The sequence below is a fragment of the Desmodus rotundus genome, chromosome 6 (assembly GCF_022682495.2).
Source record: "Desmodus rotundus isolate HL8 chromosome 6, HLdesRot8A.1, whole genome shotgun sequence".
Taxonomy (NCBI): domain Eukaryota; kingdom Metazoa; phylum Chordata; class Mammalia; order Chiroptera; family Phyllostomidae; genus Desmodus; species Desmodus rotundus.
In genome coordinates, this window is record NC_071392.1 from 120,481,777 (window position 1) to 120,509,278 (window position 27,502).

Below are 27,502 nucleotides of genomic sequence, written 5' to 3' on the forward strand. Positions count from 1 at the left end.
GGAATAAAAAAATTCATATGCTCCCAAGTGCTCAGAGTGAAATGGACAATGTTTACATTGAATAATGAGTTAAGATACAGGGAAAAAAGGGCATATATCCCTCTCAATATTTCATATAATGTTTCTATAATTATTGTAACACTTTTCCTGATTTTCATTTGTCCCTAAGGGAAATGGGGAAGCAAGAAGAAACATGGCTTCCACAGACTAGCTATGACTGAGAAGTGGGGGAAGGAGGGCCTGTGTCATCATAGTCCTTACCTCGTCCTCATCCACCCTAATCTCTGTGGACATGAAAAACAGTCATTCTTATATCACACAAAATAACTTCTATGGTCATCAAGAGGGCTAACATCCTTAACACAGAGTCAAGTCCTCATAATAAAAATTCTCCTAATGGTTTAGGGGTCCTGTTAAATTATCTGTAGCTAATCAGGTTCAACTGGCTTAAATTCCAATAGGTTCTTCTAGAGAGATTTCTCTCATTCTCCTCATTGTTGAATAGTTCTCAACTATTTCATGCCCCACTTGGCCCACATTCCTATTTTAAGTGCATATCTGGGTAGCAGATTAAGATGAAAGAATAGAGGCAAAGTTTAAACTCTCCAAAAGGATTTTTTAAAAATTTCAACATTGTTTGTTCCTGTCTCCTCATCAATACATAACCAGAAATGTCTTGGCCAAACTGCATTGGTATGTTCCCTAATGTATTTCCTACCAAATCATTCATTCTGTTATCTCTACTACTCCTTGGATTCATCAACTGCCCTTTCTCTCTACCAGGTGAGCTAGCTGTTCAGTGGTCGAGAGATCCAGCTGTGCACCTGGGAGTCATTTGAGAACCCAGTATTAAGAGGTGGAGCTGCTGCTGTATTTTGCTTCACCTGCTATACTTTTTTTTCTATCTTCGTAATTGGATTTCCTGATGAGAGTGAAGCTGCAGTGGGGACAGATGTTCTTAAAATTAAAAAAAGAAAAAAGTTAGGGATCAGAGAAAATATATAAACGTGGGGGTGATTTGTGTGTTAACAATGATGTTTGTATGCTTTGGATTTCATACACATTTCTGATTAAAATGAACCAAAGTGAACCTTGGACACCAACAGAAATTCCTTTTCTCGCAGAGACAGGAGAGAATAAGTGTGTGTGAGAGAGATGTGTCTGTCACACCTGACAGGTGTGCTCTGTGACTAGTCTGAGCATCAGGGACTCCTCGGAAAAGTATCCCTGCTGAGCTCAATCAAGGAGTTACAGCAACGTCTTTGACTAGAGAGAGTTGAGAAATGTAGGTTCTTTTTTCGTTTCAAATACTTTGACTCTGGCCCAGATAGGATGTGTTTGCCCTCAATCAGGTTCTGATTGCTATGCCATAAATGAAATAAAACACAGTAAAGTAGAATAAGGTAAAAATGAAATAAAACAAAAGTCCCTTTGTGGTCTCCCAATCACAAGATGCATTTCTCAAGTATTAATCTTCCTCACCTATACATGTTGGTTTCATCCATCAGTTTTATCATGGGGTTGGCTTAAAACTGAGGACACATCTTGTCTTTCACTGCACACGATGGATTCCAGATGTTCAGATTAAATAATGATGCTCCCCTGTAGGCATAAGGGACCATAGCAGCACAGTAACTAGGCAAAATGAGCAAACCAGGCCCAGCAAATGATCTTGATTATTTGAACTGTGAGGGACCAGAAAAGCACTGGGTAATACAACAAACAGCTCTTTGAAAGAGCAAACAAAAAGCCCTGGTAATTTACATTTAAGTTGAACCTGCTCCTGCACCCTGCAAAGTATCATGTGTGTGGAATGATTCAGGAAGAAATCTAGCACCATAGCATTTTTATCATTAGTATTCTATGCCAACTTGCCAGCAGCAAGGAGCAAATACATTATAATGCTAATATCAGTTTGCTTCCCAATTTTTTAAATGACGTTGTACAGTCAAAGTCATTGTTAAAAACAAGACTGTGCTTTTACATCACTCAGGATGTCTCCTGTGCTCCCAGCACTTGAAAAAGCATTACAAGTGTCATAACGGAGGTGAGTCAGATTTATATGGCATACAGAATGCTAGACAGACAGACAGACAGATAGATGTATGGAAACAAATTCATATCTTTATTTCTACTTTCCATGATTAAGAAAAACTGCAGCTGATATTCCACTTGGCATGAAATTACCCAAAAGCAGTATTTCAGGCCTTAGAAAATGAAGCAAAATTGTAGTTCATGTCAGTGCTGGACCACGACGTGAGTTCTGTCCCAGCAATCTTTTGCGGTTCTCTGCTAGACCATAAATTAATCTGTCCAAATCATTGACACTCATCCACAAAGCACAGGTGGCAGTCTCCTTTCATGCACACCAAAAAAAGCGAGATAAAAATAAATTGTGCTGCCATTAAAAACATGCCAAAATAATATTTTTCCCATTTGCTAAACCCAGCCGCTGTGGTAAGTGAACTAACAGATTTCCACACTCACACTTGATGAGCAGATATTGCAAGCGATTAATTAACATTAACACGATGGGAATCAATTGGATTTCTCTATTTTAGACATTAATCAAAGCCAAAAACAGGAACGCGCACCTTGTATAACACTCATACTCGTGGGTCTTCAGATGTGGCTGCTCGAAAGCCCATTTCTATCTAAATATTTACAGCAAAGTTGGTTTGCTCAATGGTCCTATCAAGGGGGACTCTATGTTCCAGGCCCATGCTGCCAAAGCCGTGAGCGGCGGACCCGTCAGAGCTTGGCCTGCCTTATTTCCCCAATATCCACAATACAAACAGGGACAGTCCAAGGGCAAAGTCTATTTTTGCATTGAACCAGTTAGTTAAAAATAAGCTTTCGCGTTTCCTTCCCATTAAAAAATGCCGAACAAGTGTATATCTTTTAAAATGTTGTTGTGAGGAATATTAGAAAATCCAAGAAGAGATGAGTCTTGGCATTAAAAAACCGCTAATTATCTTTAATCTCATCATAAATACTTAGGGTAACATTAACATTTTATAGAAATAGTTGGCCTATGATTAAAAATTTTTCTTGAATAAATGACTATATCAGAAAATAAGACATCTAGAAAAAAAAAGTATTCTCCAAAAAATCCCAGGCCAAGAGAATGTTACTGGTAAATTTTTTCAAGCTTCCAAGGTAGAAATAATTCTGTTATTTAATATTTTTTAAAAAACAGAAAAATAAGTTAACTTCTAAAGGTCTTTTTAGAAAGCCAGCATATCCATGAGGCTTCATGACTTCTAAAGTGGAAAGAAATCAAGATTAGGGTACCAGAGACAGTGAATAAAAAGAAATGAATCGATCCTTTTCTGTATTTATAGCTCTTCATTTTTAGATGAGTCTTAGCAGGTAAACCTAGGTGAAGGTGAAGAAAAAATCCAGACTCAATTACACACTAATGAAACAATGGAATAGATAGCAGAAATGTGACATGACTATACTCACAAAATAGTATGCTTATGGGTCACTAAAGAAAGAGACACAAGTACCTTCTCAATTAAGTTTTCCTGTCCAGGAGTTGTTCTGACAATGCAGACAGAGCTGAAGGACACCTCAAGGAGGCCAGATGCGGGCAGAAAGAGAAGGTTTAGGGGCATTATCTCTCCTTTCCCCAGCTCACCCCTCCCTCCTCTTCTCTTTCTGTTACCTTTCTTTTCCTCTCTTTCCATCTTGCTCATTCCTTCCCTCTGTGCTCTCCATCTCCCCTGTTCCTAAACTTGTCCTGGGATGCTTATAGATATAATTGACCTTTTGACTAGAGCAATCTTTACCTGCTTGCTTATGCCAACTCTTCCTGTTGAATGAATGTTAGAAGGGGAACTATGTTGAGTGGAGGTTCAACCCAGAGGAATCACTACAGGAAGGTCTTCAATTGCTGTTGTGCATCTAATTAACTAAATCCTTCCTTCCTTTCTTTCTATTTGCCTATATATCTATCTCCATTTGAATCCATTCTACTTCAGTTAATCTCTTGAGCATCTGTGGCAGGTGCCTACAATAATATCTCCCGTGCCACATGTTCTTCCAGAACCTTGCCATTCTCTCATCAATAGATAAATTCTAATTTTCCTGCCCTTGAATCTGTGACTTCCTGCTAACCAATAGATTATGGCAGAAGTAACACTGTGTGACTTTCTTTTATATTTTATTTATTTATTTTTGGAGGGAGGAAAAGAGAGGGAGAGGAACATCAATGTATGGTGGCCTGTCACATACCCATTACTGGGGACCTGGCATGCGCCCCTACTGGGAATCAAACCGGTGACCCTTTGGTTCTCAGGCTGGCACTCAAGCCACTGAGCCACACCAGCCAGGGCACACTGTGTGACTTTTAAGGCTGAGGCATAAACAATATTACAGCTAGGTACTTGCTTTTGGAGACTACATAAGAACCTTGACTACCCTGAAACTGTCATGCTGGAGAGGCCACGTGTAGTAGGCACTTGGATTAACAGCCCCACCTGACTCCCAGCCAACAGTCACAGCCAACTGCAAGTCAGGTGAGAGAGCCTTCACGACTATCTCAACGTTTTGAGCCTGCAGAATACTGCACCCCCAAGTGACTTGTCCTACAACCATATGTGAGACCCTACAGCCATATGTAAGCTAAAACTGCCTAACAGAGCCGCACCAATAACCTGACCCACAAAACAATGAGCGGAGTCTTGGGGTAACATCTTACTTGGCAACAGTCACGGGAGCAGTCCTCAACATTTCAAAATATGACTTGTAATTAAAACTCATTGGAATGAAGCACATACAATTTGAGGGACAAGATTGAACAAAGAAAGTTAAATGTAATTGTATTTTATAGAAGAAAAGTTTAGGGTCTTAAATACTGTTCTCAAAGCGTCTTCTTCAACATCAAAGGTACATAAGCATGACAGCTATATTTCCTGTTTTCAATTCATATCCTCTCGTCTCTCTGGTCTTGTCATGGAGAAAACACTGTTATCTATCCTATAATACTTCTTATCCAGATTGATTAATATATTATGACCTCTATTCAAAACACTCTTTCTTCTATCTGAACTGGCCACAATGATCTGTGGGGAAAAAAATAAGGGAAGCAAGAAAATGAAAGTCCAAGTATAGGTGAAGAATTTGGATGATACTTGAGATTGTCTCAGTTTTCATTTTAAGGAATTACCACAAAGAAATAGTTGGCCATTTGATATTATCTAGTATACTTCTATAACAAATATCTACGTACTAACTGGTATTATTATGGGTTTTCTAAATGTATAATTTTTTTTAGAATATGTTTCACTTAAAATATCATTAATATATTAACCTAATCCCTACTTTCTTAGAAAATACCCTTGCCTGATTATTGATTATATGAGCTTATATATATATATATATAACTTTTTAACCAATTGTCTCAGTGTGTAATCAAGAGCTAAGGAAAATAATTGCACTAACCTTTGCATCTGCTATTTTATTAGCTATAAGCTGTGAAGTAATCTCTGATTCAGCTTGCTTACACTGCTGAGCCTTTGCAGGGGGATGATCTAGCTGTTGACAATCTGGCAGATTTATGTCCAGGGAGAATCAGTCCCACCCAGGGTGGGTGTTGGCTTGAATGGTTCTATTCCCTGTGTCACCTCAGTAAGCAAGGAGGGCAAGTTGGAGCCAGCTGACAATTGTCAGGAACTCCAAGGCCAAAGCCATGATCTGGAGGGAAAAACAGAATTCCCTGTTGACTATACTAAATTGAAAAGGAAAAATAATATAAGTTAGGTCATCTGTGCGGTCCCAATCCTAAGGAGAAAACTGGTAACTATAAGATAGCACTAGTGATGTATCTTTTCATTGTGAAGCCACTTGAGCATATTATGCTAATGTTAGCTACTACAGCAAGAATGATATGAATATTGTTCTGATTTGGAATAATAAGTAAAAAATTACATTTAGCCTTTGAATGTTTGTTAATGGAGGCTTCCTAGGTGAAGAGACTAGAACCAGAGGATCCAGAGTCTACCTTAGCCCCTCAGTCATCTTACACTCTCAATTTTTTTTATTGAATGTATTGGGGTTACATTGGTTAATAAAATTATATAGGTTTCAGGTGTACGACTCTATAATACATCATCTGTATATTGTGTGTTCACCACCCCAAGTCCAGTCTCCTTCCATCACCAAGTATTCCCCTCTATACCCTGCTCTACTTCCCCTGACCCGCTTCCCCTGTGCTAATCACCATGCTGTTGTCTGTGTCTGTGAGGGTTTTTTATTTCGTGCTCAATCCTTTCACCTTTTGCACCCACCACCCAATGCCCCTCCCTTCTGACAACTGTCAGCTATCAGTCTGTTCTTCATATGAGTCTGTTTCTATTTTGTTAGTTTATTTTGTTCATTAGGTTCCACATATGAGTGAAATCATATGGTAATTGTCTTTCTCTGACTGGCTTATTTCACTTAGCATAATGCTTTCCAGTTCCATCCATGCTGTTGCAAAAGGTAAGATTTCCTTCTTTTATATGGTTGAATAGTATTCCATTGTGTAAATATACCACAGCTTTTTTTCCTACTCATCTACTTATGGACACTTGGGCTGTTTTCAAATCTTGGTTATTGTACACAACACCGCAATGAACAAAGTGGTGCATATATTCTTTTGAATTAGTGTTATGGGTTTCTTCAAATATATTCCCAGGAGTGGAGTCACTGGTTCATAAGGCAGTTCTATTTTTAATTTTTTGAGGTAACTCTCGTACCGCTTTCCACAGTGGCTGCACCAGTCTGCATTCCCACCAACAGTGCAGAAGGATTCCCTTTCCTCCACATCCTCGCTGACACTTGGTAGTTTGTTGATTTATTGACAGATGTGAGGTTTTCTTTGCTGTGCAAAAACTTTTTAGCTTGATATAGTCCCATTTGTTTTTTCTTTTGTTTCCATTGCCTGAGGAGACATATCAGAAAAAATACTGCTATGAGAAATGTCCAAGATTTTACTGTCTATGCTGTCTTCTAAGATTTTTATGGTTTTGAGTCTAATATTTAAGTCTAATTCATTTTTAGTTTATTCTTGTGTATGGTGTGGGAAGGTGGTCTATTTGCATTTTTTTGCATATATATGTGCAGTTTACCTGACACCATTTATTGCATATACTATCTTTACTCCATTGTACATTTTTGCCTCTTTTGTCAAGTAGTAATTGACCATAAATGTGTGGGTTTATTTCTGGGCTCTCTATTCAGTTCTATTGATCTATATGTCTGTTTTTATGCCATTACTATGATGTTTTGATTACTACGACCTTGTATGTAGTTTGATATCAGGTAGGATGATTCTTCCCACTTTGTTTTTCTTTCTCAAAATTGTTGTGGCTATTTGGGGTCTTTTGTGGTTCCATATAAATGTTTGGATTATTTGTTTTAGTTCTCTGGAGTACACCAATAATATCTTGATAGGAATTGTTTTGAATCTACAGATTGCTTTGGGTAGTATGGACATTTTAATGATATTAATTCTTCCTATCCATTAACGTGGTATGTGCTTCCACTTCTTTGTTTCAATTTCTTTCTTCAGTGTCTTATAATTTTCCAAGTACAGTACTTTTACTTCTTTGGTTAAACTTATTCCTTGGTGTATTTTTTTTTTGAAGCAACTGTGAATGAGATTATGTTCTTAGTTTCCCTTTCTGATAGTTTATTATTGGTGTTTAAAAATGAAACTGATTTCTGGACACTTTTTCTATATCTTGCTACTTTACTGAATTCATTTATCAGTTCTAATAGTTTGGTGGAATCTTTAGGGTTCTCTATATAAAATATCATTTCATCTGCAAATAATGACAGTTTCACTTCTTTCTTTATTATTTGGATGCTTTTTGTTTCTTCTTCGTGTCTGGTTGCTGTGGCTAGGACTTCCAGTACTATGTAGAATAGGAGTGGTGAAAGCAGGCATCCCTATCTCATTCCCATTTCCATGAAGGGAAATACTGTGGGCTTGTCATATATGGCCTTTATTATGTTTAAGTATGCTCCCTTTACTTCCACCTTGCTAAGAGTTTTTATCATAAGTGAGTGCTGGATTTTATCAGATACTTCCTCTGCATCTATTGATGGGTTTTTTTTTTCCTTCATTCTGTCTACGTGGTAAATATCATTTATTGATTTGTGGATGTTGTACCAACCTTGCATTCCAGGAATAAATCCCACTTGATCGTGGTGTATGATCTTTTTACTGTATTGCTGCATTCAGTTTGGTAATATTTTGTTGAGGATTTTAGCATCTATGTTTATCAGAGACACCAGCTTATAATTTTCCTTCTTTGTAGTGTCTCTATGTGGTTTTGGAACTAAGATAATGTTGGCCTTGTAAAATGAGCTTTGAAGTCCTCCCTCTTCTTGAATTTCTTCAAATAGTTTGACAAGGATAATAGTTTGACAAGGATAAGTATTAGTTCTCTTTGAATGTTTGGTAAAATTCACCAGTGAAGCCAGGGCTTTTGCTTGTTGGGAGTTTTTTAATTACTGCTTGAATTTCACTAGTTGTAATCTGTCTGTGCAGATTCTCTGATTCTTCCTGATTCAGATTTGGAAGAATGTATGTGTCTAGGAATTTATCCATTTCTTCCAGACTGTCCAATTTGTTTGTAATACTTTCTTACTATCCTTTGAATTGTTTTGGTGTCAGTTACTACATTTCCTCTTTCAGTTCTGATTTTAATAAAAAAAATTTTTCACTGTAAAATGAAAGACCTTTAAGAACACTTCTACAAATAAGATTCTGAGATCTGAAGAACATCTTCATTCATTTGGAATGCTTTTGAATTTTTAGGATACTAACTTTCAAATCAGACAGTTGATTTTTAGATTGAAGTCTTAATTACCCTTAATCTAACAAATTTGCAGGTAGAAGGAAGGTACTCTCTTGTAAAGCAAACATCTCTTGCAAAACAATGCTTTCATCAGTTTAATGTACCTGATTTGGAAGCATGAAGATTAAATTAGTGGGTGTGGGAGGTTGATGTACACTTAGGCTCTTATCCCCTTGAAATCAGAACAAGAGGTGGGCATATTTGAGAAAAAACAAAATTGATGTTGGAGTCACATGTTTCAAATTCACAGTGTGAACATTGCAAAATACTTTGTGTTTATTTTTATAATTGGATTTGCTTTGAGATCAGAGTAGGTTGCTTATTATGTTTGGTAAGTTATGGCTTAGAAGATAGTAGTGTTAGGCTTAAGACATCTTTTAGAGATTCTGAAATGTAGTTTTAAATTTGGAAGACTTGAAAGAGAGTAATTTTAAGAGCATCAACAACAATGGGTAGATAGATAGATGGACAGACAGACAGATAAAATGAGAGAGAGAGAGAGAGAGAGAGAGACAGACAGACAGAGACAGAGATGCATATATGTGTGAAGGACCAGAGGTTCTCAATATCAGCAAAGGCTCAATTAGTGAGCTAAGGTAAAGGAGGGTCTGCCCTGCGTGCAGGAGTATATTTGCAAAGACAGAACAGGTGTGAGTCACCATTTTTGGATTGTTGGCCGGCCAATGAAGTCAGCCAAGGTCTGTGTTCTCTTGACTAGAGCAAGATCTGGGGCAAAATCCAGGCTCTGCCTCTTTGGAGAGGAAAACAGGCACGGGAAGGCCAAGTAGTGATTAGAGGTCTAACATGAACTTAAACCCATGGCTCTCAACAAAAGACTAAGGGCATTTTAGCTTAGAGTTGGGGTGAGAAACAGAAGCAACCAGTTTCCTTTGCAGAAATGTAACCAAACCATTCCTAAATGTTCCAAGAACTTGGGGACACATTTTGATTTGTGCAGTAACCTCTAGGCTTGCTGATTTTGGCTGGGATGGCTGGGAGATTCTTGGAAACTTTGTGGTAGATCATTTAAGTCAGTGCTTTTCAAACTTTAATAATGTGCACGTGAATGCTTGAGGATTTTGTTCAAGTTCCTGACTCAGTAGGCGTGGGGTGGGCCCAGGCAATCGCACTTCTGACAAGTTCCTAGATGAAGCTGGTGCTCCAGATCCGGACACCACACTATAAGTGGTGAGGACACCAGCAGGTCTGCCCGCATATTGTGATCACATCCGTAGTGTCCCCAGATTTGGCATATAACGATATAGGATACCCAAGTGATTTAAATTTCAGATAAATAAATAACTTTTTAGTGTAAGTATGTCCCATACAAATACTTGGGATATATTTGTTCTTAAAAAATTTGTTCCATATTCATCTGAAATTCATAATTACCTTAGAATCCTCCATTTTGTATGGCAACCCTACATGAGGAATATTTTTTAAAATATCCCAGTCTCCGATATTCTGATTTAATTGGTCCAGAGTGCAGCCTGGGTGTGTGTACAAAACATCCTAAGGGACTCTAATGTGCAGCCATGGTTGAAAGTTGCTGAGAGAAACTCACCCTGTTATTAACCAGGTGAGAAAACTAAATTTTAAACCAGGTGTATAGTGTGGTCAATGGTGGAATTGGGATTAAAATTTAGGGTCTCAGGCACCCTTTGCCCCATACTTCCTCCATCTTGAGTAGAAAGCATATTCCTTTTTTTTTTTTTTTTTAGAAGCTTAAAGGGCAGCCTCCTTTGGGGTTTTATTTGATCCTGGAACTCTGAGGTTGTATGTCATCTCCCCTCTTTTGAGTCACTCCCTTAACCCACACAGGCCTTATCCTGGTTACTTATTCAGAATGTATTTAGGGGTCTGCCTATTATGAATCTTAATTTGTGGATGCTTTAAAATTCATATATTCTCATGCTTAAACTCACATCTGGGGACTTTAAAAAACAATTGTGTCTGGGTGCCACCCCCAGAGATTCTGATTTAAGTGGCCCGGGACGCGGCTCCCTGAACGATTCCAACGTGCAGACCAGGATGAGCAGTGCTGCTCTATCGGACCCTTTGGATGCAGGAGACCTGGGCCTGTGACTCCGAAGTTGTCTGTAAGTCCAGCTGAGCCCATCACAGATGTGTGTAAATCAGCGACTTCAAAGGCTGGAAACACTGAGCTTAACTGCAGGGTAAAACTGGAATGCCTCATCTGTTATTCTTTTGAGACTTGTCAAGGCATCTAAATATGTTCTAATTAAAAAACACATAGTTGCCTTGGATTCTGACATCTTAAAATACCTATATGAGCCTTGTATGTCTTTCCACTGGTCCTAGGAAATCCTGTTTCTCTGATGAAATTCAGAGTAAATAGTTATTTTAAAAAATAAAAATAAAAAAGAAGTAGGGGGTGGAGAGGGGGAGAGAATGCCAGCATTTGCTTAATCTGAACTTTCTAACTAGCAGTTTCAAGATGCTGGAAATAGCTCCCCCATCCCCAGTCCTTGCCTGTGATCTTGTACTTTTCCCACTCATCAAAAGAAAGCAGACCAGGTTCCTGCTTTAGAAACAGCTGCGTATCAGGCCTTTCGTGAGGAAGGAAGATTTCTTAGGCAAAGTATTTTGGCAGGAACTAGGACAATAAACAGTAAGGCTTTGTACTTTCTTCTTGCTTTCTCCTTCAAGAATTTGAAATGCACTCAGAGCAAGCCATGAATGAATTAATTGCTACTATTTAAGATAGACAGATGAGGGTCTTCTGAAGTCTTGAAATTACAGAGCATTATTTCTCGCACTTGTGAAGATCATCCATGGGTTTTCTATGTGGAAACGCAGTCTTTCCACCCATCATGGAGTAGTGAATAATTAGAGTGCTTATTAATGAGCCTCATCCCATTATACGAAACTACCCCATTATATCTCCATAAGCTTGGTGAATCTACTTAGGTTTAGATGACTAGATCTCGTGATTAGAGATTCACCAACTTGTCCAACCCAGATTTCTTACCTCCCAATCCAAATGTTCTTTACAACTAAGACAGACAACCACCCATGATTTTTTTTTGTGGGGGTATGGTTCTGTTTTTTGTTTGTTTGTTTTTAATTTATATCAGATAAACTTTGATCACTTCCCTCAATGTCAATTGAGAGAAAACTAGCCTACATAAATGGTAAACATTTATTGACGCAGTATGAGACAAATCTAATCTCCCTATTAGCTTCACCCCTCTGGCAAATATAGTGACTCCACAGTAGTTTAATCAGGAGTGTGGTAATTTTCACCAAATTGTGACATGTGCTTTGTGAAAAGGAAAGATATTCCTATTTATTAGATGGGGCGCCTTTTTAAAAACAGCTATTTTCCAGAAAGCTTTATTGAGATATTAATTTGTATTATGATCCCTTTTATTTTTTCTTTCCTCTCTTCCAATTCTCAAACACTCCTCTGCCTGGGAGAAGTTATTATGACAGAGTTAAAAGTAGAGTTTATTTTTAGACTACCTGGGTTCTAATCTTGGGTTTTCCAGAAATCCTGAAGACTTGCAGAAATGTGTTGTGGATATGAGGTGACCAGTAAAGAAGCTAAAACAAAAATTTTGTTCTGTGTTGTACCCATGAGGCTAGAACCCAAGCACTTGTCTCTCTGAGTTGGAAGGTAGAACTGCTTTCAGAGATTGGAGCCAATGGTTGGCATGGGATTTGCAGGCTTGGGTGACAAGTAGGGTTTTATTATTGAGAAAATAAAAATATAAGACACCCAAATTTGAATTTCAAGTCATTGATTTTGAATCTAAATATGCCCATGCAGTATTTGTGACATATTTATGTTAAAAAGTTATTCATTATTTATCTGAAATTCCAAATTAGCTGGTTGCCCTGCGTTTTATCTGAGAACCCTACCAAGGTGAATGTCATTATTGATCGTGATGGACTGACAGAGACATATCCTGGCTTCCATTTTCCAGACAGTGCAGAAGCCTCCTGGGTTCTTGGGTGACACTAGGTGAGTGGAAGGGCTCCCCATTAATGGCTAAGATATATTTCCCCCAGCTGGATCAGATAAAGTCTCAGAGTAATTGATTTTGAAGACAATTTTTTTAAAATTGGCACTTCTTGCACATCAAAGTCTTTGATGGTAAATGCATACTCAGTATAACCATCACTCCTGTCTATTGTAGACATGTTTCCCAGGATATCTGAGGCAGGGCATTTGGTCACTTTCCTGTAGGGGGATGAGGAGGTGGAAGGGGACAATCCTGAGGGTTTGCTCTTATTTACCCTCCTCAAGACAACAGGTCATTTGTCATGGTCTAAATAGAGATTGGGAGGCTCCTGGTGCCGTGTTTCTAAAATAGATTACACCTGCTATCATCAGAATGACACTGGTTTCGACAGAAAGTGGACTTCACAATACTCTTCAATGAGCTAAGTGGTGGTTTTGTCTTGTAAAGTGAATCATGTCATCTAACTATACTGCAAATGCATTAAAATCAGAATGGCCAGATTCGCATGAAAAGCCAAACACTGCTAATATTCCTAGGGAAATGGGAATATTGTATACCCTTTCTACATGTTTACTCATGTAAGGAAAAGAATTTGATGCAAGATGTCCATGGATGTGACCCACTAAACCAACCAGGCTTACCCTCCTATTTGCAAGGGAGCACTGATGGACCAGCCATTTGCTTCTGGATGGAGCACAGCTGCTAATGGGCCTGGGAGGAACCACAGCCTGGGACTGGCAGTGAACAGGGATCCCTTATTCAGCTCAACCTGAAATGCAATCGAGGCAGGTAGATATATAATGTTCCAAGAATCAGGTCAAGCAAGACAAGAGGATTAAGATCCCTTTTCTCAGTGACACTGTACCAAAGGCTTTTTTGTTTCATTTCATTATTTTTTTAAAAATGAGCAACAGCCTTCAGATCCCGAGTTTAAACGCCTGATGCAGGCCTGAGTCATTGGCGCCACTCCCTAACTCCTCTCTCCTGCAGGTGTGCTGCAGGCAGCTCTCCTTCCCCTCACTCCCACCTGACAACTGTAAAACTTAAGGAGATCTCTCAGGGTGGTATAGCTTTGGGCATGTGAATTCCTTCCGGGGCTCTTTGAGCTTGGAAGCAGTTTAAAGGTAAGAAGGTTTGGAGAGTGAATGAGTTCCCAAGAATAAACATGTTTCAAAGGAACCTGAATGAGGGACTTTGTTTTTGTGGGTTTTTTCAAATGACGTTTGCTTACTTAATGTAGTAACTCCTTGAACATATTGCCTTGTGTGATATAATTTATTTACATAATTCTGGATCAGAAAATCATAAGAAAGTCCAAAAAAATTTCTGAAAAGACGAAAACTTGTTTTGTGAGGATTTTATACACACACACACATACATACTTATATATACACATATGTATGTATATATTTGATACATATATTTACATATGTATATAAGATACCCATACATACATACATGTGTACATACATATATGGATACAAATTTTATACCTATATTGATACAGAGAGATTTAGATACAGATTTTGGAAAGGAGGACAAAAATAAATGTAGCTCACAAGTCAATTGCCAGCCTGTTTTTAATTTATGCCAAATTATTTCCCCTGGGATTCTAAAGAAGATGGTGGCTTGTAATTATTCCAGTCCAAGTTTTCACTTGTGTAAGCATCTCGTCATTTGCTACATTGACACATTACACATGGAGAAGTCCTTTAAGTGCTGACCAGGAGAGTTGGCCACTCAGCAGAATCGTGGTGAAAGAGGTAAGGGAAAGAGTTTACCTTCTGTGGCTCTAGGAAAGAGGAGGGAAACGCCCTCTCACAGTGGAAAAAAGAAGAGCGCTCTTTCTAGAAGAGTAAGAGTAGCTTATTCATATTCTAAAAATAGTTTTTTATGTCACCTGAAATAGATTATAAGGGACTATATTTTTATTTATCTCTTTATTCCCTAACTGTAGCTGCAGTGAGATTTTTTTGCTAAATGTCAGATTTCAGGAATTTAAGTAGTGGGACTGAGGATAAAAGAGATGCAGTGCAGTGATGATGGGGGAAAATCAGGTGAACTTCTCAGTTACAAAGTCCAGAACCATGTTATCTGAAATGCCACAGCCACTGCTCAGGAAGGCTGAAGACCGTGGTCATCCAGAGAAAGTGCTCTGCCGTCGTTTTGCTTAAGTAGCTCACACCGTTCGAGCGGCAAAGGGAGAAGGATCAATATAGACAATCTGCCATCCACGTTCATCCTACATTTTAAGAATATCCCTTTTCTATTACTAACTATCTGATAACCCATAACATATCCCCAGGTAGCAGGAACATAAAGGTAATTGCCATTTAGAAGCATTTTCTTTAGGATGCTAAAATTGTTGCTTATGGAGAAATTCAAGGGGTGGGGGTGGGAGTGCTTTGGCCAACAGTCCGTAAGAGTAAGTATGGATCATTCAAAGTGCAATCTAAGAAAGCAAGTGACTTTCAAATCAAATCACTGGCTATGTTGATTTTTCCAAAGCCCTTGGACAAGCTTAGCTCAAAAAGAAGTGGGTTTTTTTTTCATATTTTGATTTGACTACTGTAAAATCCTCATGTTCTAAATCTGCCTGAATTAAGCTACACATAGATCTCAGGACAACTGTTTAATTGTTTGAGGAACTTGTCTATTCATTGGACATATAAAAAGAGCTTTGATGAAAAACCTAGAAATTACCTGCTCCAGACTTGATGTCACAAAAAGAAGCATACAGTGATTTTGTTCTCTGTTTGATTTTGAGGTGATAGTACTTGTGTAACCAAAGTTCTCTAGGAGCCTCCAGAGTCACTAAGCATTATCTACTGGGAGACTCTATCTAGGTGAGAATCATCCATTGTAACCTCCTACTTTGATAACTTTTTCCGAAGGTTCACTTCCCACATCAGAATTCTCACCAGGCTTCTGTCTAAAATAAATATCTCACAAAACATAGTTGATAAAATTTCTGATTTTGATACTGAAATAAGAATAAAAGTAATGAAAGTAGATTAATAATGAAAGCAGTTTTTATGAGTGTTCTTTTGAAAACCAACAGAAACTTTCTAGAAGTGCAATAGACGAGAGTTTTACTGACTCACTGTCTTTTTGGAGTTGTGGGTAGAGGAAGTAGTGAGAGTAAAGAGCTAGACTTACAAGACATTCTGGACTTCCTTCTGAATGCATTAAAGAATGGATTGATGTCGCTGGTAAATTTCTGGCCCTCCTAGAGTGCCCCAGCATGAGCACCAGACATACCCCTGATGGAACAAGAATCTCAAGAGGAAAATTCAAAGAGAGAGTTGAGAAATGTGCAGTAGAGCTCCTGAGAGATGAGACCTGTTGAAAAAGATGAGCTGGACTTTGTTTTCAGAAGTGCTAAAATGCACTTAGTGGCAAATGCACTTAGGTCTTAGTGGTAAGTGGTAAAATGCACACCCTGTAATAGGGGCATAAGTACTTTTCAGTTACCTTTGACTAATACCTTATGTTCCTATAAATGAGACCCTAAAGTGAAACAAAGCCATTGGCATACCCTGGTTATTTGGGTTACACAGACATATTGTATAGGCCCACATGGAATATGAATTTTGAAAAATGAGAGTTTTATCTTTTTCTCTGAATTGTCACGTCCTGTTGGTTTGTGCCCAGTAAATGATTTCTAAGTTTGTTATTCAGACACTGTGTTACTAGAGAAAAATGTCTCAAAATATTATCAAGAGTAATAGTAAGCTACCTTTGTAGATGTGGTTGTTTTTTTTAATACTCACATGAGGACATTATTTTTCATCTAGAGAGAGAGGAAGGGAGAGAGAGAAACATTGATTTGAGAGAGAGAAGCATCGATTGATTGCTTCCCATACACGCCCCAACCAGGGAATGCACCCACCCCTTAAGTATCTGCCCTGACCAGGAATTGAGCCCACAGCCGTTCAGATATGGGTCAATGCTCCAACCAACTGAGCCACACCAGCCAGGGCTGTAGAGTGTTTTATAGTTTATGAAATGTTCTCCCAATTTGTTGTCTTGATAATGCATCACTTTCTGCCTGCACTAACTGAAAGAACATGCAAATATCATCCATGACCAGAAAGCAAACACAGTTTGTTTGGTAAACAAGAATGCACACTAAACTCCCACTCTGTTTTTGGGTCCAAATAGAACTGCCCTTAGATGGGTAGTGGTCTTCCTTTTCCTTCCTTTTCCAGCGTCTCTTCAATCTCTGGCTCCATCTGGTGGCATATTGTGAGGTCATGACCACAGGCGTCATTGTTCCTCATTCTACCTTATGGGGCCAGTATTCTGTTTTTATGATCCTTTAGGGAAATGAAGGTAGGTCTTTCAGAATCTAAGGACTGGATTACCTATTAGGACCCCAGAATTTGTCTTGCTAATGTGACTGCCTCTTGAAATATAATGTTTATTTTTGCAAAAGACCCCTTTCCAGGACAGTTGAAGAAAAACAAAAGATACACAAGTCAACAGAAAATCCCATTTTGCCCAAAATAATTTGTACTGTTTTCTTTTAAATATATTTTTTACTTCACTTGGCCATAAAAACATCTTGCATGAAGTAGGGATGGCTGAGGATGCTGCAGAAGGGAAAACTGAAACTTCTATTAATTGAGTTGCCCCAAAACAAACGAATAAAAAATCTGAGGCCTCCACGAGACCAAGAGCCCAGTGCTGTGAACCTACCTGCCGTGTTTGTAACATGCACATTACATTGTGTAAAACGGACATGTAAAACCTTTACCTTATGGTCCATAATATACATTTTACATATTTTTGAATGTAAACTATTATACAATGGAAAATTAAATAAAGAAAACCTGCTCCAAAAGGATAAAAAATCAAGATCAAATGGAAGAATAATATTAAAGTAAATCTGTTTAGAAGTAAGAAAATACATTAAAAAAATATACCAGGTACTCATTTTTAAAAAGCTGATAAACATCATTAGCATCGCAAAATATACAGAGAAATATACAGAGGAAATCAGGTAATATTTTTATATTTAAATGTGAGGTGCATCACTAAAATCCTTTTCTTTACATTTACTCTACTTACAGTTTTACACAACTGAATAGTGGGAGACTCTTCCACAGACCACCATCTGACTACATACATTTCAAACCTTATTTCTCTTCCACTATCCATGATCTCCACCATCTACCTGTGCTCAGTGCTGAAGCCACGGGACAGGTTCATATCAGAATATGGCCACTGGCCCTGCAGATTGGGCTGCAACCAATGTTCCTGGAGGGATTCCTACACCAGAACTCCAGCCACATATTCACAGTACTTGCAAGTAAGTGCAAGGACATGCATTTATCTCACTATTCCCGAAGTAAGTTGTCCTCCAACTCAGCTTCCACTTAACCCCACCCCCCAATCCCTGGGGCATGCCCAGGCCACCCAACGTGACAAGGATGTGTCATAAAGGAGAACTCAGAGTGCAAACAAACAGTAGCTTACAACCAATTTTGGCTAAAATCTTACTTTTGATTTTTTTTAAAAAGAAAGCCCTTCACCACCCCGCCCACACATACCACCTTGCTGAGCCTTGCAAGGGTTTGTGTAAGTGAAGGGCCCTGAACTTAAGCTTCATTAGCTTCAGGACAAATCGGTCTCTGATTGCCGCTAACATCTCATGGTTCACAGAGGTTTATCGAAAGTTGGGACGATCGTCACTATCTTTGGGATGTCTCTGTTACTGACCCTTTCCTTTAATTTCCTGGGTTGAAATAGGTATATTTTTAAAACTCAGTGCTTTGCAGTAATGTGCCTTTTTATTTCTTTCCTAACCACCCATTGCCGTAAGGGGGAAAGACCAGAGCTCAGCCCAGATTCCAGGTAGTTTTCTGTTGCTGCGTTATTGAAGCTTGGATATGGGAGGAAAGTATGACTCATGTGACAGCAACTGGGCTATCCACTAGCAGTCCACGTAAACGGTGGCTTGGTTTCAGGCAACAGTTTGGCATGAAAAGCATTTCATGTTTAGCACACACTTATTTTCCTTTGTGGAGTTCCTGTTGTGTCTCCTTTTCTCCTTCCCTCAGCAAGAAACAGTAAGTTTGGCTTGCCTGGCTATGGCAACCATTACATCGATCCTAATGGGAAATTCTAGTTGTGACATGTTTTAAGGTTGAAAAGCACTGTCCATTTGGTGCAGTTCTTATGAAGCACTCCGCAGCAGCCACTTCTCCTGATGGTTGAAGGAACAGTGCATCCCTGTCCTCTCCTTAAACACCTGTGGAACTTCCCACACTTACTCTCTGGGAAAGACTCTCATCCACAGAGCGAAGAGGGACCCCGGAGAGATTCCAGGAGGGAGGGTGACCGGTGGTGAGCGTACTTGCATGTCTTTTAGATCCCCAATAGGCTGCTGCCTCTGGGACTAAGACTTTTAATTACTGTATGATTTTTAAAAATAGACTGTTTTTAGCATAAGGTTCGCAGCAAAACTGAGTGGGAGGTAAAGAGATTTCCCATATACCTCATGCCTCCCCCACTATCAACATCCCTCACCAGAGTGTACATTTGTTACAACTGCAGAACCTTCACTGACACATCATTATCTCCAGAGTCCATAGTTTACATTAGGTTGCGCCCTTGGCAGTGTACATTCCAAGTACATGTATGTATATTATAGTTGATACAGAGATTTTTCACTCCCTTAAAAATCCTCTGCGCTCTTCCTATTTACCCCTTTCTACCCACACCCTCAACCCCTGGAAACCACTAATATTTTTACTGTCTCATAATTTTACTTTTTCCAGAATATCATGTGGTTGGAAAGATACAGTATGAAGCCTTTCAAATTGACTTCCTTTGCTTATTTATATGTATTTAAGGCTTTTTTCCATGTCTTTGTATGGCTTGATAGCTCCTTTCTTTTTAGTGCTGAATACTATTCCATTGTCTGGATGTGCCACAGTTTACTTATTCAGTCACCTACTGAGGGACATTGTGACTGCTTCCAAGTGTTGGCAGATATGAACAAAGCTGCTACAAACATAGGCAGGTATTTGTGTGGACATAATTGTTCAGGTCAATTGGGAGAACACCAGTGAATGTGATTGCTAGCTGGTATGGTCCAAGTTTGTTTGGTTGTATAAGAAAATGCCAAATTGTGTTCCAAAGTGGTTGCACCATTTTGCGTTCCCATCAGCAATGAACCATCTCACCAGCATTTGGTCTTTTCAGTGATTTGCATTTTGGCCATTGTTATAGGTATATCTTATTGTTGTTTAACATGTGATTTTAAAAACAAACTTCTGAGGAGGAAAGCAGTCACATTTCAAGAAACACATGGCTTGTATGTGGTCTTTCAAGATCTCTGTGCTAAACGGAGGGTTTTCTTTCCTCTCCCTGCCAACGGCTATGCCCTCAGGGGCAAATCACGGATATCTTGGATTTAAGTGTTCATATTCAGATTAAGAAGAAATTGGGATAAGTTTCCAATCCCGATTGTACATTAGTATCACCTGGAAAGCTTTTAAAAAGTATTTTTCCCCAGGTACCACAATGGATTAAGTAAATCAAAAGTTCTGGGGGTGAGGAGTTAGTGTGGCATTTTAATCTTAATGATTCCTGGATTCCTGTGAGAGTCTACTATGCGGCCATCTTGGTTGAGTCTTACTGGCTTGAGGACCTGTTGAATCTCTTTTAGCCCTTAAATTTTGCAACTGTATAATTCTGTACAGCACAGTCTTCAGCACATTCCCCTTTAGTAATGTGTATTTCAACTACTTGCCAACTGGATCTCCATTCTCTGACAGCATAGTACAAGTCTTCCAATTTCAAATCTCTTGTTTCTTTATGTGGCATCATATTCTCTCCTGCCTCACTGTTAAGAAGGGAGTGGGGAGGAGATCTATAGATCTCTTCAGATCTCCTAAATATACAACTTATATAGAGAGATAAATGATGATTTATGTCAAAGAGTTGTAATTCTGTTTGATGAAAAGAAGTCAGTGCATTCAGTATTCCCTTACATCTCATACACACAAAAATTGGGTTGGACCAGGTCACATTAATCATCATGGCAAACATTACCTCTTCGCCCTTTAATGCAGCTGTGTGGTACTGCTACAAACATGTGTGTGTCCAGCCGAGTGGGGCCCTCAAAACTGCAGACCCATAATTTATTTCTCCATGGACAACTTCCTTTCCCATGCCTATGGAAGCTATTCCAGAAATTTTACTTTTCTTCTCTTGGCCCCTAAACATACATTATACCACATTCAAAGTACTAACCTGTAGTCTTTTTATGATAAGCCTCATATAGACTAACTTTCTGCCCTTTCCCACTCACTCCCTTATCTGCTTCTACGTAGTTTGTATTCTTTTTGTTGTATCTATGGAAGAATATTTACTTTCTTTGCTCTGCATTGCTTGTTATGCCTCCTGTGATCTCAAAATATACCCATGTATCTCTTCTGGAGCCTTGCATTCATTTCATTCTCTCATTTCTATCCAAATGTGGCTCAGGATAAATCTATGTATTGACCCTTACCCTCTTACTGATTACTTGTACTTGGTTGTTGTACTGGCACCTCAAAAAATGACTCCAAAATATCACCCCATTGTACCTTGATTGTGTCCAAAGTGGAGTAGTTATGAGAAATAAGGGTTTTCATTCAGCATCTCTTACTGGCCATTCACTACATAAATTGTGCTGGTAAACATGCATATGTTACAACTCTTACCCTTGTGGAACGCTGTTAATTGGGTGGATAGGATATATAATATACACTTATGCCATACTCACCCCTGTGCACAGTCACCAAAAAAGTAAACAAGCAATACAGTGTAATGACTTGGCACATGGAACACTAGACATTCCACTGTGATACTTTGGAAGAAGTGAACTTTAAGCTAAGCCTTAAATTATTAAACAAATTCCAGGTAGGGGTTGGCACTCTCAATAAGCAAATAGCCATGAGTAAATGTGGAACATACAGGGTTATAGAAGGAGGGGTTTGAGGGATAGTGAGCAAGTGTCTAAATTTGTGGGGAGTTCCTCCAGGTTTTAAGAATTACTCATTCATTAATCTCTTATAAACTAATTCACAATGAGGTGTCGGTGGCTTAATGATACCCCTCCTAGGACATTAAAGGATTTTTCTTAATGCTTCCATTCAGAGGGCTACCTCTCCAATGGTGGGCATTTCAAATCAGATGGGGGGATTATGTGGGGATGATTTGAGGGTAAGGGAAATTTTTAGCATCACCACTCAAACTCTACTGCAAAACCAACAGGGGCAAGTCCCACTGAATGATGAGCCAATAAAATGCGGTTGGTTTTGGAGTTGCTTTGTTATGATCGTTATTGTTATTTTTAGCTATTTGGAAATTGCAGTGCTTCTATGGAGAGGTGGATGAATTTTAAAATAACATGGTAATTGTGTGTGAATATGTGTGCTTGTGTGTGTTACTGTGTTTGTGCCCTGGGGCACCCTAGGTGAAGGGCTCCCTTGAAAAATTTGAAACAAATAAATAAAATGAGAGCTGACCTAAATTTTTGCCTCAAACTGGAACAGAGTTCAAACTTTTGAGGAGGATCAAAAGCTTGATTAACTGTTGTTTATTTGTTTTTAGAGTCTTTGCTTCCCTCCAACTCAAAAAAGTAAAAGTGATCAAACACTACACTCTGAGAGAGACTCTTGTCTCAATATTTCCAACCGGGTTGAAACCAGAAAGTACTTGTGAGGCAACTGGGAAACCCAAGTGACTTGCAACCCGAGGTCCAAGATCCAAGGGGTTAGGAGGAGTTCAGCTCAATTTCATGTCAGCATCCAAGGAAAACATAGCGGTACTGTTGTGTTCAGTGGAACTGAGATCCTAGAGGGCAGAAAACAACATTAGGTGAAACAGAAAAAGTACATGCATTTGTGTTTTCCACCAATGTCTGAAGGAAAGCACATTTACTGATTGGTTGAGAAGTAAAAACAGACCCATGGGGTGTGTTGAGACCTGTGGGTCAATCTGAGGCAGCTGGTGTAAGGCAAAAGCCACCAGGGAGAAGTCGGGGGGCTTGGAAGGAAGGCCCTCCCCTCACAGCTGTGTGACCTTCAGCATGCTGTGTAGCTCCTACAGATTTTGGTGTTTGAATCTGAAAAGTATTCACTTGTTCAGAAATATCAATGACCTGTCTTCCAGGACGCACTGAAACAGTGCTTTGGGTCTTTCTGAATTGGGTAACAGCTAACTAGACCCTTTCAAAGAATGAAATTCAGGAGGGGGATTTAAGACACATACCAAAATCATTTTTTTTAAAAAGAGATTAAGGGCTATGAGAGTTTGGTGTAAAGAGGGACTCATTTGGCTTAACTTCCATGCTTTAGAAGGCTTTATAAAAGTAGATCCAAGAATACGTAGGGTTTGGGCATAAATTCATTGGATGGAGGATGCTCCAAATAGAGGTGATGACCATGAAAAAGTTACCACGACAAGAAAAAGTGGAACTTAACATAGCAAGGAGGCAAGATTGAATGGGGCCCAGGGAGCCAGAGGAGTCAGAGAGCTGAGGTTGCACACTTGAATGACTTGGGAGATGGTGCAATTAACTTGAGGAATTTGGGATAGAATCAGACTTGAGAGAGAAAAAGAGGAGTCTGTTGAGCTGAAGGTTAGAAGGACAGCTAGATGAAGACAGAAACATCAGTCTTGAGATCAAGAGCTAATAATGGCTGTAGTCAAAGATGGAGAATCAATTGTGTAGATATCGCAGTTGAAATCATGCAAGTACTGGATATTGATGGACAGTACAGAGCACCTTTTCCTGAGTCTGATGCCAGCCGTGCAGATATTTTTCCTGGGCTTTGCTGACAAGTTTCCATGTGTCCCTGGAATTTAGACTCATCTCTACTGAGCTGAATTTCAGCACCTACATGACTCCTTCAAGTCTAATCAAACCTCTGCTACTTACTTCAAGTTCTGACCTCCCTGGTTTTAATCACGTCCCCAATTGATTAAGTCCAAGTCCTGCAGCCTCTCATATGGATAAGAATTAGAAATACCTTTCAAAACATTTCCAAAGAGAAAGGGAGACTTTAGGCTTTTGTTTGCTTCTTTAGATTTCTGATTTAACTTTTTAAATAAACCTTGTCTTAAGGATCTGGATGTATTAGTTTAATATTTTCCATAAGCAATGTGCATTCTAATAATACTGTATTTCCAAAGAACATTCCAGGAAAATGGCAATGCCAAGAAAATATAAGAAATTTCTTCCCTCTACATATCACATTTTTCCTATTGTATTTGCCTCTAAAAGGCCTCGTCTAGATCACATAGATGTGTCTTTAATATTTAGACATATGAAGAGATAAGATGATAGAATTCTATGAGTAGATAACCTGCCTTAAGACCATGATTTAAATCTTCATGCTTTGCCCTGACCAGTGTGTCTCAGTTGACTGGGCTTCGTCCTGTAAAGTGAAAAGTCACCAGTTTGATTCCTTGTTAGGGCACGTGCCTAGGTTGCAGGTTTGGTCCCGACAAGAAGCATCTGAGCAATATTTCTGTCACATTGATGTTTTTCTCCCTCTTTTCCCCCCTCCCTTCTCCACTCTCTAAAAAGTAAATAAATATTTAAATATTTGTACTTCTGTGATATTTGATGAATCATGCAAGATTTTAGATTTCTACCTGAATGATATGAGAATTCAATGAGGCATAGTAGCACCATTCTCTGAGAGCTATAAAGAACTAAGAAATAGAAAGTAGTGTAACATTGGATAAGGAAGAATAAAGAAAATATATTCACTATAATCTGGAATATGAGAAGTAGCACTTACCATGGTAATTTTACATTTAGTTTTATATTTGATGCCTATAATCAGCATCAGCTTGCCAGTTACATGTTGAAGAGTCTACATCAGCTTTTACTCATTATAACCCCAGTAGCTAGTACTGCACTTACCATATAGCAGGCGCTCCATAAAAAACATTTGGATGAATAATTGAATACTTTGCAGCTTAAATTTAGACATTTTAGTGTAATAAAAGGAACAATATTAAAAATGAAAACAGTTTTTCTTCTAAAATCTAATACAGTGGATGGTGCAGATTGATACCAAGGGGATTTGGATGAAATTTATGCCTAAAAAATATTCGTGGTAACAACATGAGGAACTATAGAAATGAATGAAAAGATCTTTGAGGCCCTAGACCTATTTTCCACTGATTCCAAATAGTCTTTCTGCTGCTACGGTATGTTCCCTTTGCTTTGCTTTTTTGTATGCTTCTAGGTAAAACATCCATTCCTCAAGGAACAAACGACACTCATAGTTTATCCCCTTTTCTATTACTTCTTGAAATTTTACCTTCATCTATGGGATGTTATTAAATTTTTCTCAAGTAATTCACCAGCAGCTTTATAGAATATTCCTCTCGACTATGCTGATGACTTCTCCTTCTTTCTTGAATCTTACTTGCTTTAGTAAATATTTCTCTTATTTTCCTCCTTTTTCAAGACTTTGTCAATATTCTCTTTTTGGCCACATCTCCAACAACCTCAAACAGAAGAACTCTCTCAAAATCTTCAATCTCTTTAATTTTTTTGGCATAATCTTTAACATTTTTTATCTTCCTTTACCTGTATGAAGCAAGTTTCGAACTACTTGGACATCTTGATATGAGTATATTCATAACATCTCAAACTCAGTTTTTCCAAAGCTGAATCTAACAATTTATTACATTCTTTTACCCCATTGCCCCATCCCCCTTACCATTCATCTTGGGGTATAACATCACCATCCAGCACTCAAACTTGACTCTTTAAACCAATCTCTCTCTATGCCCCTCTCCCGTTCTCCCCTCTACCTTCCCCTATTCTTCCTTTCTCCTTCTTCACTTCACATTCTTGTCATTTCTACTTCCTGATGCCATTACGCCACTCCCACTTTTCTGTCTCAACCATCCCAGTTCTGTTTCCATGGGGCTTCACTGTAGTAATAGTGTCCTGTTACCCCGCCTCTATTTCATGCAACACACTACTGCCAAAGTGATCTTTCTAAAATTTATATGTGCATATGCCACTCCTCCTCCTCCTACTCAATCTCTAAAGGAAAGTCTTTGGCCTAACATTCATGATCTCTTTAAATGAGGCTCTACACTGTCTTGCAAATCTCCTTTCTTTTTAATTTGTAAATTAGATAACACGTAATTTACATACCATACAATTTACCACTTTAAGTATGCAGTTCAATGGTTTGTAGTATGTTCACAGACTTGTGCAACCATCACCACAATCAATATAAGAACATGCTCACCACTTCCATCAGAAACCACTTATGCGTTAGCAGTCACCCCTGTCCAATTACCCCCATCCCATCCCATCCACAGGGGACTTGCACAACGATCTCTATAGATTTTCTTATTATGGACATTTCATACAAATGTAATCATTCAGTGTGTGGTCTTCTTTCACTTAACATAATAATGTTTTTAAGCTTCATTCATGTTATAACATGTTTAAGTACAACACTTCATTCTTTTTTATTGCAAAACAATATTCCATTGCATGGATATATCACATTTTATTTATCTATTCATCAGTTGCCAGCCTCCTTGTGCCCTATTTTTTCCTCTTGCCACATATTGTTTTCTTGTTTTCGCAATCTGAAATTGCCCTTTCTCAACTTCCTAGAGCTCTTTGTACCCACTGTGTTTTTGACATGATTAGGTTTTTTAATTTCCAGTAGGTTTTGTCTTTACTCTTTTTAGTTGTTATATTCCTACAATTAATTGTTTCTGTAGATTCTCAATTCCATTCAATGGAAATGGGTTAAATATACTGTTTTCAGTATTTGAAACTTAGGAATGTAGAGGATGTAGTAACTATATTCACATATAGTTAGTATATATAACATATATTATAGAATATGCAGTATATAACTATATACTATACTATAGTTTATGCAAAATTGAACACAGTTTTAAAATAAATAAATGAGTTTATATGGAGAGAAAGATAGTATCCATGATGTCAAGTTGTTAAACCTACAATCATGTATGATATGGTCATTATGCTTATATAACTTGATGCCATTTATTTTTATATGAAACAACATCATTATTGAATCCTCGATGGCAGATTATCTGTGTTAGTTATTTGGAATTTCTTTGCACTAAGATTTGCCTATTCTATTTTATTTATTTAGATCAGTATGAACTCATGGATATTTCTTTTATATTTTGGATTATAATTCAATACTTTGCTTTTGTTTTGCCCAAATTGCTCCAGCACTGGCCATTGAGAGCTCTCTCAAATAAAGAATGCCCTTTTCAGCATTCCCCGCACTTAGGTGCTTTTTGTTGTTGCTTGTTTATTTATACAAGCACTTCCTTACTTTCCGTCACTACAACATGCTCCAGGCTCCTGCCTGTACACCCTCCCCTGTCATAACCAGGCAGTTGTGCAAGGAGCCCCTGGTTCCTCTTATTGGAAAGCAGCATTAGACACTGATATGTGGGTGCCGGATGTGCTTGTTGCTTCTGAGGTGTGACTGTTTCTAGGTTTTCTCAGATGACAAATCAAAAAAATATGTGTGTATATTCCCATGTATACACATACATGTATAAATATTTATATGAATATCCATCTATATTATATTAAGCTAAACACAAATTCATATGTGTCAAAGCAGA